Source organism: Pleurodeles waltl, chromosome 1_2 (genome assembly GCF_031143425.1).
Source record: "Pleurodeles waltl isolate 20211129_DDA chromosome 1_2, aPleWal1.hap1.20221129, whole genome shotgun sequence".
In the NCBI taxonomy this organism is placed as follows: Eukaryota; Metazoa; Chordata; class Amphibia; order Caudata; family Salamandridae; genus Pleurodeles; species Pleurodeles waltl.
In genome coordinates, this window is record NC_090437.1 from 826,919,250 (window position 1) to 826,931,837 (window position 12,588).

The window sequence follows — 12,588 nt, forward strand, 5'->3', positions numbered from 1 at the left end:
CTATCAGATGGTACAGCACAGGTTAATTTAGGGTTTGCTTGTGTTTCACCCTGACAAGAATTGTGGTTGTTGCTTCAGTAGGGTAAGTCAATTTCTTACACTTACTCATACTCATATACAAATGTACAAAATATAAGTGAAATACATGTACTTAAACACATACAAAAGTATACTTACACAAACATACTTCATTCTTATTTACCAATCCATACAGGAGATCAACACAGAAGTTCCAGTATAAGGATTAGGTTAAGTATGCTCAGACAGCACAAAAGTGATGGATGGAAATGCATTCAGAATAACAGGTAATTATCCTGTGTTCATTGCATTCCAATATTTTCTTGCTCATCTGTGCCACTTAGAGGTGGGTTGACTATTTGCAATTCAGCTTATGCCAGGACTCAAATGGTGTAAACTAGACTGAACTGCTAGGCTTGTGCCTTCTGAACTGCAAATAACGCAACTCCATACTTGGTTTGGCTATTGTTGGGCCTCATGATTTGGCATTTTGGGGCCTTATTGGAAGGCGCAGTTTGAGTTCCAGTGGCACAGTGAGGTTGGAAGCCATGCCTGGGCAGAAGATATGCCCTCTTGCCAACCCATGCACCCAGCCCCTATTCCTGCAGAAGCATTTGGCAATGTACTGTGACTGATTACAGCACATGGCCTTAAGCTATGCTCTGCATTAAACCCCTGTGCCTCAGAACTCGCCATGTGATCTGTGAGTAGCTCATGGCCTTTTGTCATGCCTTGCACCCAGTAACTGTATCCTCAAACCTTGCCAAGTGCTGTCACTTTTTTATGTGTTTTTCCATTTTATGTATTTGTTTGTAGTTATAGAATGCTTTTGTACCAGTTTCATTTTTGCACCTAGAATATATCATGCAAATAAAGGACACTTTCCACTCTCGTGAAATGCCTGCTGATTCCTCCTGTGTTTGATGAGTATGTAAAGCTATACAGGATGTAAGTAGTTATATATTTTAATATAGTGCAGAATAAATATTTTTAAATGCAGTTTGAAAGGATTTCCAATGAACTAGAGATAGATACACGGCCTGTATCAGCTTTTGAATGCTTCCTTATACATATTTGAATTACCTCAAGATGGGAGTGAAAATTGCAGGGAATTACCTTGTAAACCAGCATTGCTTGGTGGTAGGCTATAATTCACCCTAAAGGAAGTGAGCATAAGGGGAATGCAGAATTAACTTTCAGAGGAAGAACCTTCTGATTATGAGTCTTTTTTGTAATTCACTTTTACGTCTTGTCGCTCTTAATCATCTCTGTCTATCCAAGTGATGTCAGAGCGCTGGGAGTGTGTGATGTGCATGTTTTGCCAATGTTGTTTGTTCTACTTATGTCAATTGGGAGACCGCTCATTACAGTCTCTTTGACATATATGTGAGAGGTGTGCCCAGATATGGGCCATGTGCTCATTGTGCTACAGGACCCAGGCTCCACCTCTCTGATGAGGACCAAGAAGGTAAAAAATTATCCAGGGTTGCTTGTGTTCTCATCTGGGAGTGACCTGATCTGGCTGTTATGGCTGGACTATTCCTATATGAGCAGGACCAAGGCTAATTTACATATTGCTGTTCCCTGTCTAGAGTGGCATAATAGGCAAAAAACATGGATTAAGATATAGCCCGAGTAGGTGCTTGTGGCTGTGATTATAGATGCATTTCTTCCATCTATTTGTTGTATGTTGTGGTAGCCTACCTAAGTGTGACAGGAATGCCCAGATGCGGGTCTCATGCTCACTGTGCTATAGGACTCAAGCTGTATGAGGTTGCTTGTGTTTCCATCTGAAGTGGACGTGGTCTGGCTGTACATGCTGGAATGTTCCTATAGGTGCAAGATCAGGGCTGATTTACAAACAACTGCCCTCTGCCTAGAGTAGCGAAAACAGTAGATCGGAATGTTGTCATGTGTGACCACATTATGTTGAGATTAATTCAAGCATTCCTTCCTTCCCTTTGTTATTAGTTACACTAACAGTCTCTGTAACGTAAGAGAAGACTGAAGTCTGTGTTAATGTTTGTTGCTTGTGCTCTGGCATTGGAATTGCCACCCAAAATGTCATTTGGTCCTATTTCTTAGTTTTCTTCTGGCACTGCTTGGTAAAGACCCGGTGAGGTGTGCAGAAAATGAGGTGGGAGTGCTGCAGTTGACTAAAAGTTACTTTTAAAAGATATGACCAGTAGGTGTCACCTGTTCCTTCTGCATTACAGGTCAACTTAATTGTAAAAATTATGTAAATATTTATACTTAGTATGTCAAAACTTTGTCATATTTGGCTGTTGTCATTTCTTTTTCTTTAAAAAAAAGCCACACAATGCTGGTTTTTGTGGGATATTTTCACTGAACTGCAAAGACAGTGACAACTCAATACTACTGGGTAAATTAATTTCCCTATATCTTGTTTTTTCATGTCCCCAATACAAATACAATCAACTATTAATAATAAACTCAGTTAAGTTAAGTGCTAAAAGCCCGATGGGAACTCTACCAGAAAACCTCAGGATGAAGTAAGATCTTTCCTGGTATGTCTCTTAGTTGCTTACTGGGAGATTCCACAAAAAGGTACTGGGTTTCACTCACTTCAAACACCTTTTGGGCACCTAGTGTGTGGCCAACTCACCTTGAGCAGAGAAGGATAGGTAGCTGAGTCACCTTAGATGCATGTGTGGACTATGAGATTAACCTCAGGAAGGTGGTGTCACAATACATGGACCAATGAAAGGAAAACCTTAAGGCTTATGATCAGAAAGTCATGCTGACTGAGTACCAGGAGGCCCATGAGGTGTTGGTGCTGAAACCCATTCATCTTGGAGCTATAGAGGACAAGTGGTGTAGGCCATACAAGGTGATGCATTATGTTTTTGTTGTGAAGTACTTGGTGGACACAGGTGCCACAGGAAAACCCAGGAGCGTGTTCTATATAAACCAGCTTAAACCTTACATCTGGAAATATTACACTGTGAACATCATGGTTGTGGCAGATGAAGCTGAGGGAAACATTGAGACACTTCCTGGCTTACGGCATGCTGACATGAAGTGAAGTATCTTTATAAGTCCTGACACCATTTTAAGTAGGCCGGACTCCATTTCCTGTATTTTTGTAGAATCAGAAGGAGGTCAGCGTTTGACATGTATCTGGTCTGTCCATATCTTTCCATGAACCAGTGAATGTGTCACGTCATATAGATATAGACATCAAAAAGACATCTGATGCAATATCAGTTTGAAACAAGTGCTTTGTTACCTCAATTTCAAGGTCAAACAAGAATAAGAGCCAAAACAATGCAGTCTGAATTGTTGAATTTGTATCTTATTTGTTTAAAAGAATGCTTCTTAGATCAACATCTCATTGGTTATATCAAACACTCCTAAAGTGATGTTGAAAATACCATCTTGGATAAGATACAGTATAAAAGGACTGCCCCTTGACACTTGTCAGGAGAGATCCTTCATCCCAGATTATCACGAGCAGGATACGGCCAGAGAAGTTCCTGCCTGCCACAAATGCTACTGTATCACATTTTCTATGGAACGCTGATACCAAGCCAAGTCCGGGAAGAGGTGATGCAACACATTTTTGCCTTTAGCAGGGAACACAGCCTCCTTAACTCCTGATAATTACACCACTTTGCTGTAAACAGGTATGCAGTGCACTTAAGAAACTCTGGATGCAAATTATTGTACTCTGTGCTCTCTTAGTGTAGTGCATAGAAGTAGGTGTCAGGGTTTTAAGAAGACATTTTAACCATGGTAGAAATGTTAATTTTATTCTTTTAATTTTAGCAATAGGGTGGACCTGTTGAATAAACGTGCTTTTTAGTTAATGTGTCTTTTTCTTAGTGCAGTTTGTGTGTGTGGTATTGAAGAGAACAAAAAAGGTTTGTTTCTAATAACCACGGTGTCCCTGGATTCCAGTTTAGGGACTGTTAGTAACCCAAAAGCATTGCTGCTTCAACAATGTATTGGGTGAGGATGGGGGGCTAAATAGACATGTCCTTCACATTAAGGTATTGGTGCATTGAACTAAGTTCGCTCGTGTCACCCAGGGGTGTGTAAGCCCATCTTGTAGAGCTGAGCCAGAAACTCAGGGGCGTATTTACAAGCTCCATGACCTACTGGTGCATCACTTTTTGTGGCACACCAGCATGCATTATGCAGACCCGTATCTTCAAAGACATGAAAAGCCACTTTGTGTGGCTTTTCATGTAAGTTCAAGCTCAAGTTGCTGCGTTGCCTTACACTGTATCAGGGAGGCATTCCATGGGTGTTGCAGTGGGTTTTCCCATGCAACACACATGGGTTTTGGTGTTTTCCCAGATTTACAAGGTGTTATAAACCTGGGAATGCGTCAAAATCTTATGCCTTCCATGGAGAGGTGCAACAAGGAGAAATATCTTTATTTCTCCTAGTTTTTTCCTCTTTCTATGTGTGCTGTATTTTACATAGAAAGAGGAAAAAGCTCCCATGGACTATTTTTGTGCAGGAAAGTGTCCCTTCCTGCACAGAAACAATACTGTCTACAATGCAGGCATCCTTGCACTATGGTGCAAGGGTGCCTGTGTCTGCGCTAGGCAGAGCATTGTGTGCCAGCACAGGGGGAGAGGAAAGAAATTAACTGTATTTTGTAGATATGGTGCATTTCTGCCCTTTCCCTGTGGCACACGGGGCTTGTAAATAAGCCCTGAGTTTATGCAACATGGTGCACAAGTGAGACCTGGATGTTATGAGAACCCTTGAGCAGTTTTATTTCAATACACACACACACACACAATAACCATCATTACGTCATTACGGAGACATCCGTAGTAATCATGGTTACCTCCTACAGGGAGTAATGATGCAACTATTGCCATAGCTTTGTCAAGCATAAAAATTAAAAGGTTATTCCCCATTCTGTGAGTTTTCTAATTCTTTAAATCAATTCTATTTGAATCCATTCATATGATGGCCCCTATCGTGATAGAAGGCAATTACAGGGAAGCAGTTACTCAACATCTCAAGCTTCGAGGTGTCCCCGATGTAAAGTGGGGTTGTTAATTTTGAAATAGCAGTTCACGAAGTTCAAGCCTTTGAGACATTTTATACATGTGTGGAGTTTGAGGCTATTGATACTGCCTCCAGGCAGTTTCAGGCTTATAAGGCTGTACAACAGCCTGCAAATTACCAAGATTTGGTAATACCTTTTTACGTACCAGGAACACCAGAACTGTTTGCTGGTCAGTTACTACACACACAGGAGTGTCTGCCTGGGACCTTTCAGCAAAGAAACAATGAAGGGCCTACGTGGCCACTCATGGCTAGCTACACGCCTGTTCCACATCCTGATTTAGTAGGGGCTTTAAATTACAGTTGCTTTATGTAGGGGACTTGTACAGCTTATAATAGTTACCATGAGCTCCAGACCTGATTTCTCAGTAGGACCAGCAGCTCTGGTATAGGTACAGCCCAACAGCCTCCGACAAGCTATCTTTAAATAGAATTCCCAATATTGGCCCAATGTCTGTACTCCCTGTATAAACAAGCCCTTCTCAACTAGGCTATTCCTGACAGCAGGCGGGGGTCAAAGGTCAGGTTGGCGAGCTGTCGTTTTCCTCTCTCGCTAGAGTGATGTGTTGATTTACATACAGGGCACCTCTGATCCACGCAGATTCACAAGGACTTTCAGGCCCAGCAATGTGTGAGAAATCCAGTTGCACAGTGCTGGAAAACCGCGTTGCGTGGGGCTTGTATCATTATCGGCAGCCGCAAGCGGTTGTTTCATCGTTTCTCTAGCTGCGAGGCGTCGATCTCCCAGCCGCGATGCAGGTGGAGCATCGATTTTATGTATGAAGCAGGTATTCTTTTTCAGCCGCGTTGCAGATAGTGCATTGCAATTTTCCCCTCACAGAGTTCAGTGTGTGGATTTCCAACTTCACCTTTCAAGAGCTCAGAGACTGGACAGGGCACCACTTGGCAGGGCAGGAGTCCCAGCAGAGAGTCCAGGTGCTTGCAGAGGAAGTCTTTGATGGTCCTGAGACTTCAAAACAGGAGGCAAGCTCAATCCAAGCCCTTGGAGATTCTTCACAAGCTGGAATGTACCACAAAGTCCAGTCTGTGTCCTTTTTCAGGCAGAAGCGCCAACTGCAGGCCATCCCAGCAAAGCCCAGTCACAGACAAAGGGGCAGTACTCCTCTTTAATCTCCTCAGCTCTGGTACTTGGCAGAGGTTCCTCTTGATTCCAGAAGTAATCTGAAAATCCTGGATTTTTTGTCCACTACTTATACCCCTTTCTGCCTTTGAAGTTGGCAAACTTCATAGGAAAGTCTATGTTGTTCACAAGATCCTGCATTGCCCACGCCTTACTCCAGACTCACACCAGGGGGTTGGAGACTGCATTGTGTGAGGGTAGGCACAGCCCATTCAGGTATAAGTGACCACTCCTCCCTTCTCTCTAACTCAGATGACCCATCAGGATATGCAGGTTACACCCCAGCTCCCTTTGTGTCACTGTCTAGAGGGGATTCACAAACAGTCCAACTGTCAGTCTGGCCCATACAGGGAATACACCACCAGTGAGAGTCACAGAATGGTTTAAGCAAGAAAATGATCACTTTCTAAAAGTGGCATTTTCAAAATGACAATTTAAAAAACAACTTTACCAAAATATGTGTTTTTAATTGTGAGTTCAGAGACACCAAACTCCTTATCTCTATATGCTTCCAAAGTAAAACTGCACTTAAAAGATATCTAAAGGCAGCCCCCATGTTAACATATGAGTGAGATAGCTCTTGCAACAGTGAAGAATGAATTTGGCAGTATTTCACTATTAGGACATGTAAAACACATCAGTACATGTCCCACCTTTAATATACACTGCATCCTCCCCATGGACATGTAAAACACATCAGTACATGTCCCACCTTTAACATACACTGCACCCTACCTAACTAGGGCCTACAGTTGGGGTGCCGTACATTTGTAATAATGGAAGGTGTGGGCCTGGCAAGTGGGTACACTGGCCAGGTTGAATTGACAGTGCAAGACTGCACACACAGTGCAGGTCTGAGACATGTTTACAGGGCTCTTCATGTGGGTGGCACAATCAGTGCTGCAGGTCCACTAGTAGCATTTGATTTACAGGCCCTGGGCACCTCTAGTGCACTTTACTAGGGACTTACTAGTAAATCAGATATGCCAGATACACAGAAAGCATATGCACTTTAGCACTGGTTGGCAGTGGTAAAGTGTCCAGAGTCCTAAAGCCAACAAAAACAGGTCAGAAAAAAACAGGGGGAAGGAGGCAAAAAGTTTGGGAATGACCCTGCAAAAAGGACCAGGTCCAACACAAACCAAGTCTCTCCTCTCTTGAAAAACCAACCTCTCTCTCAAGAGAACATGAACAACTACTGTTGTGGTTGCGTAGCATCCCAACTCACTTCACATATTTGAACAACCAACCCCCAGACAGTCCCCAATCATGTTTCTGCCAGCGTCACAGTACAGGTACTGTGATCCTTCAAATAGGAGATGACTCCCTTAGAATCCTCTACTCTGGTAACTCCTGCCTGCTGGTCCTCCTGGATTTATCTTCTGCATTCAACACCATCAATGATATGGACATCCTTTGTACTCTAGAACAACACATGCAATGTGGAGGCACAGTCTTCAACTGTTTCTCCTCATAGCTAGCCAATCGTTAACAAATTGTGAAAATGGATAACTCGTTCTCTAGACCAGACAGCATACATCAAGGAGTAGCTCAAGGCTCGATCCTCTCCCCAACCCTCTCTAACCTCTACCTAGAATCCCTGTGTGTAATTCTCAGAAACTCTGAGATTCTCTTCCACCGCTATGCCTGTGACATTCAAATATACATGAAAACCTGATCCACAGAAGATGTTGCCCTGCTTTCAAACACACTCCGAAATATTCTAAACTGGCTGTATAACCACCATTTAAAACACAACCCAACTAAAAAAGAATTTCTTTTGATTTTGCCTCCAAAAGCAAAAACTCCAGTACCAGAATGGATGGCTAACCTTGCCACCCAAGTTGCTGCCCCACCATTGTCCAGTTCACTTGGCATCACATTTGACAATCATCGCAATTTCAGAGCCACATTGCAGCCAGGGTCGAAAGTGCACAACACCAATTTAGGCAGCTTTAGAGCATCAGACTATTGATCCTGGGAAAAGACCTCAAAACAGTGGTGAAATCTCTCGTTCTCCCCAGACTAGACCATGGAATTGCCCTTATCTCTGGCATTCCCAAAGTCCCCCATGCCAACTGAAAGCAACACTACACGCAGCAGTGCTCTTCAATTTAGGTCTCAAGAAGTTTGATCACATTTCCCCGCCCTGCTAACCCACCAGTGGCTTCCCATTGAAACCCGGACACAATTCAAAATCTCCTGCATTACCCACAGGGAGCTGCACTCCTCTTCACCCTCCTATCTAAACAAGAAACTGGAAATCTCTGGAGCAATTAGAGGTTCCAAAAATGGCAGTCTCTGCCCTGGAGCCTCCCACCTTCATTCGAGAATGACACATGAGTCAGTCATTCTCTGGTAGTGCCACAAGAACCTGGAACTCTCTGCCTCCCTCTCTTCACCTAACCATATGCCTAGTTACTTTCAAAAAAGGACCTCAAACTCCTCCTATTTGACAGACACCTTCTTAATCACCCTTGACCATATTTAAGTACTTTCTCCACCAGGATCTGAATGACCTTTGTTATGTGACCTACATCATCTAAATCAATGTTTTAACTGTATATGACCAACTGCTGTGATTGTCTCATGTGGTAACTCCTTCAACTTTAACCAGTTGTAACCGATGTATCCTGCTACAGCTGTAAAGAGTTCTAAGCTCCGAGCTATATAAAATTGCACACAAAAAAAAAATACAGCACAGATAGATTGTGATGATGTCGTCCACCATGTACACGTTGCTGAAAACGTCGTGACTTGAAATGCATCCCACTGTGGTTGCTCCTCTCACATTGCATTAGTTTACCCTTTATTTTGCCTGTACAGTTACCACACTGTACTCTGCGGAGCATTAACGCGTCTAACGTGGACAGACTCGATGAATTGAATCTTTGTACAAGTGCCCGACTTCCTCTTGCAAGAATCCCCGTTTCATTCAGAATATTTATTCTCTAAAAAAAAAAGCTGTGTGGCAAAAGAAGACCAGAATCGCCAAACCATCTGAACCGTTTATAGATACTTTTGACAGCTAAGGAGGTACAGATAGCTGTAGGGCAAAAAATAGGCAACTTCTTTGGGCTTCAGCAACAATAGACGGCATTTAAGGCACAAAGTTGCAATTTTTAGGGTTGTAATATGCTTGAAATATTCTCCGATACTCAGGCCAGTTTTAAAGATGTCTTCCAGTGTAGAGTGAGTGCTCTCTTTACCCAGCCCTGCACCCAGTCCTTTAAATGGAAAATAGAAGTGCAGATACTCGCTGTTTAGAGTATTTGTTTGCTCCAGAGAAGTGCCAGTACTCTCCTATTAAATGTATTGCAGCAGTGCTGAGAAGTGCATGCACTCTCCCTTACAAATTAAAGAAGTGCAGGTACTCAGTACCATTCAGGTCAGTACCATTCAGGACCTGTCCATTTAAAGCACCGCCTACATCTCTAACAGTTACCAAAAAGCGGCGTTCCAGGTCGTTGCTTTGTTTCAAGATGTCAGCTTAGTGCCGAAAGCTATGGAGATATCCGCCGCCATTCTTTAACAGGTTGCTGTCATGTCAACTGTCACAGATAGTGTTGTAGATCTGAAGAGCACGTCCACATACTCAAATCAGCCTCCTGCCTCCTATAAAATATGCCTCTGCCTCGGCTGTAGAATAGGCACACGAAATGGCCAGTCATTTACAATCTCCTATAATAACTTGATATAGGTGCAATTCTTGCATACTGCCCTTTTTATTTACACTATTTTGCCCAGCTAGTGTCCTTATTCCCTAATCTCTCTTCCGAGAATTCAGAGGTATGCACTCACGGGCAGAGCCTGCGCTCGGTAAATAATACTTTTATGCTAGAAGGCGCACGCTTCATTGGTTGAACTGCATTGTGCCGACGGCGCTGCATCTGCCACCCTTTGTCCTTCTAACAACACCCCAGCCCCCAGTGCTCAGCGATGACGTAAACAAGTTAAAAGAGCGAGGGGACCTACCTGTCTCTGTGCTTCTTTCCCTTTCAGCTCTCGAGATAAATGTGTCTCTCAGCCAGGCTCACTCCGAGAATTTGAGGGAAAGAGAAAAAAGAAAAGAGGCGCGGGGGGCAGAGGGGGCTGGCTTGGCAGGAGGGAGGTACAAATGTGCCTTTGTCTCCAGACTAGGACCAGCGGCATCTTCATCGCAGCCAAAACGTGGTCCAGGAGCGCCCAGGAATAACTACCTCTCTTCAGCCGCGTCCAGCCCCTAGAAATCAATGAAAAGCTCCTTTCCAGCAGCGGCAACAACCAGTCCATACAGACTCCGGGAGAGGGAGGGGGCCTCGCCCGGACGAACAGTATATGCCTTCTCAGCCACAAGGAACAAGGCATGAAGCGGGCAGTGGCTTCTTCTCTGTCTTGCCTGGGGAGCGTGGCGGGAGACAGGGGCCGAGAGCCAGAGCCTGCCTTTGGGGGATAGCTTCTACAATAGAGTACAGTGAGCAGAAATACATCCCGAAAACTGGCGGCATTTATTCCGCCTCTGGGGTTTTGCACAACGCGCTTTTTTGCTTTCCAACTTTGCCTATTTGTGCCCAGAGGCTTATTAAAGAACTACTGTACGCATTCTAGGCCCCTTCCGTGCCTCACGCATTCACGGGACCTGCCTGATAGATGTTTATATATGCAATGTGTCAGCTGATCTGTTAACTTGTTTCGTAATCCCTTTCCAGTGTCACAGGAAATTGTAATAGATATTTAATTATGTGGCTTAGTGGCGGTAAAGGAGAGGGGCGCTGAGTATATACGGGCCAGCCACATGTTCTGCAGATGTGCAGAGATTGAAATATGCTAGTGGGGGAGGGGTGGAGGTGTATGTACCGAGTGAACATCATAAAGCTAGGGTGACCACCTGACATGGAGGCAAATTCGTGACAGGAATGTAGAAAATTCAGGCCAAAGGATCAACATTGAGGACAAAAATTTAGGGCAAAAGGTGAATTTTACAGACACATCCCAGGTGCGGCTATTCTTCACTACTGTATCAATACATTTATTAACTATGTTTTATATTGCACTCATTTACTATTTATATGCACTGTGCTATGTAAGGTTGCCTTTAGGTATGCTACATTCAGATGGTGCATTATGTCTTTGTTCAACAGTAAATTGATGCCCCTGAGCATACCCAAATCTGCCTAATCTTTCTTGGACAGAATGCAACAGCAACATTTTGATTATGTTTCTAAACATTTCAGTTCAGGTGACAGTTTGGGAAACATTACGGTAAGCAACTTTTTCACCTTCCGCTAACCTCACCCTCCTCTAGACCCCAAACCTAATAAATTAATGAGGCAGAGCAGATGGTGTGGGTGACAGTTTCCCACCTAACTTCAGGATGTGACGGGGCGGGGCTGTGCGCTCAGAGATCCCATGGCGGAGGGGATCTGGAATCCTTCCTGGAGGTGAGCTGTTGATGTGCTGGAGCGTGGTCTATGTCTGACTGGGACGCGCGGTTTCTGTCTTCCTCTGCTGGAGACACAGAGTGGAGGGTTTCTCCCTTTGTGGAGCACCTGTGGGCTCCACCCGCTGGGCCACGCCCCGTCCACCCTCGAGGTAGGTGGGGGAGTTCCCGCCTTTTTACCAGGATGATGGATGGACGACTAAGTATTTTTTACCCATGATTCTAATTATGTATTGTATGTGCAGATGTGTGTGTATAGTCATGTGTGTGTGTGTATAAATATATATATATATGTGTATGTATGTGTATATGTTGTTTCTGTGCCTGGCATGTTTCTATGAATTTCTGCTCTCTTTTTATCACACTTATCTACTCATCGCTCTTATGTCATGTCTCTATCAAACTATCCTCCATTCTCACTCGGACTCATCCCAAATCCCTTCGACCACTTTCATCTCCTAAATATCTCTGCCTAAGCTCATCCCTCCACCCCCACATCTAACTCACCAAACCTCACTCTACCTCTGTGACCTCCCACACAACCCTACTAAATTCTCCTGCATTCATCTCACCCTGCTACTATGCTCTCCCTAACCCTTCCACATCCTCTTTCCCCTCCGCCCCCCTTTTATTCATCTCAAGCCTTTGGATTGAGTAAATGAAGGATAAACTCCCAATTAACACTTCTGGATTTCTTTCCTCCTCCACCCCTCCATTACTCCAGTCAATCTAACTAACAAACTCTCATATCCGCAACTCAAATTAACTCATAATAATACTAAAACTGTACTCCTTATTAAATTATACTAATCCATCACTAATTCTTGTTGGGTACCGGAGTAGCGTGCTACTCATCGAAAAGCGCTTCGACGCCTCGTCAGGGGTAGTAAGCGCTATATAAATACGATTACAATTACAATTACAATTACAAGTTAGAACCTGTCTGTAGTCTTATTCA

General features: G+C 43.7%; 1 protein-coding gene across 1 annotated transcript in view; it reads right to left on the reverse strand.

The window, feature by feature from the left end:
- Positions 1 to 10,419, reverse strand: part of SCRG1 (stimulator of chondrogenesis 1) — a 110,417-nt gene extending 99,998 nt beyond the window's left edge. Inside the window, exon 1 of the mRNA XM_069244416.1 lies at positions 10,187 to 10,419. The gene's annotated coding sequence lies outside the window, so the exon portion shown is untranslated. The remainder of the gene's footprint in view (positions 1 to 10,186) is intronic.
- Between the last annotated feature and the right edge of the window lie 2,169 nt (positions 10,420 to 12,588).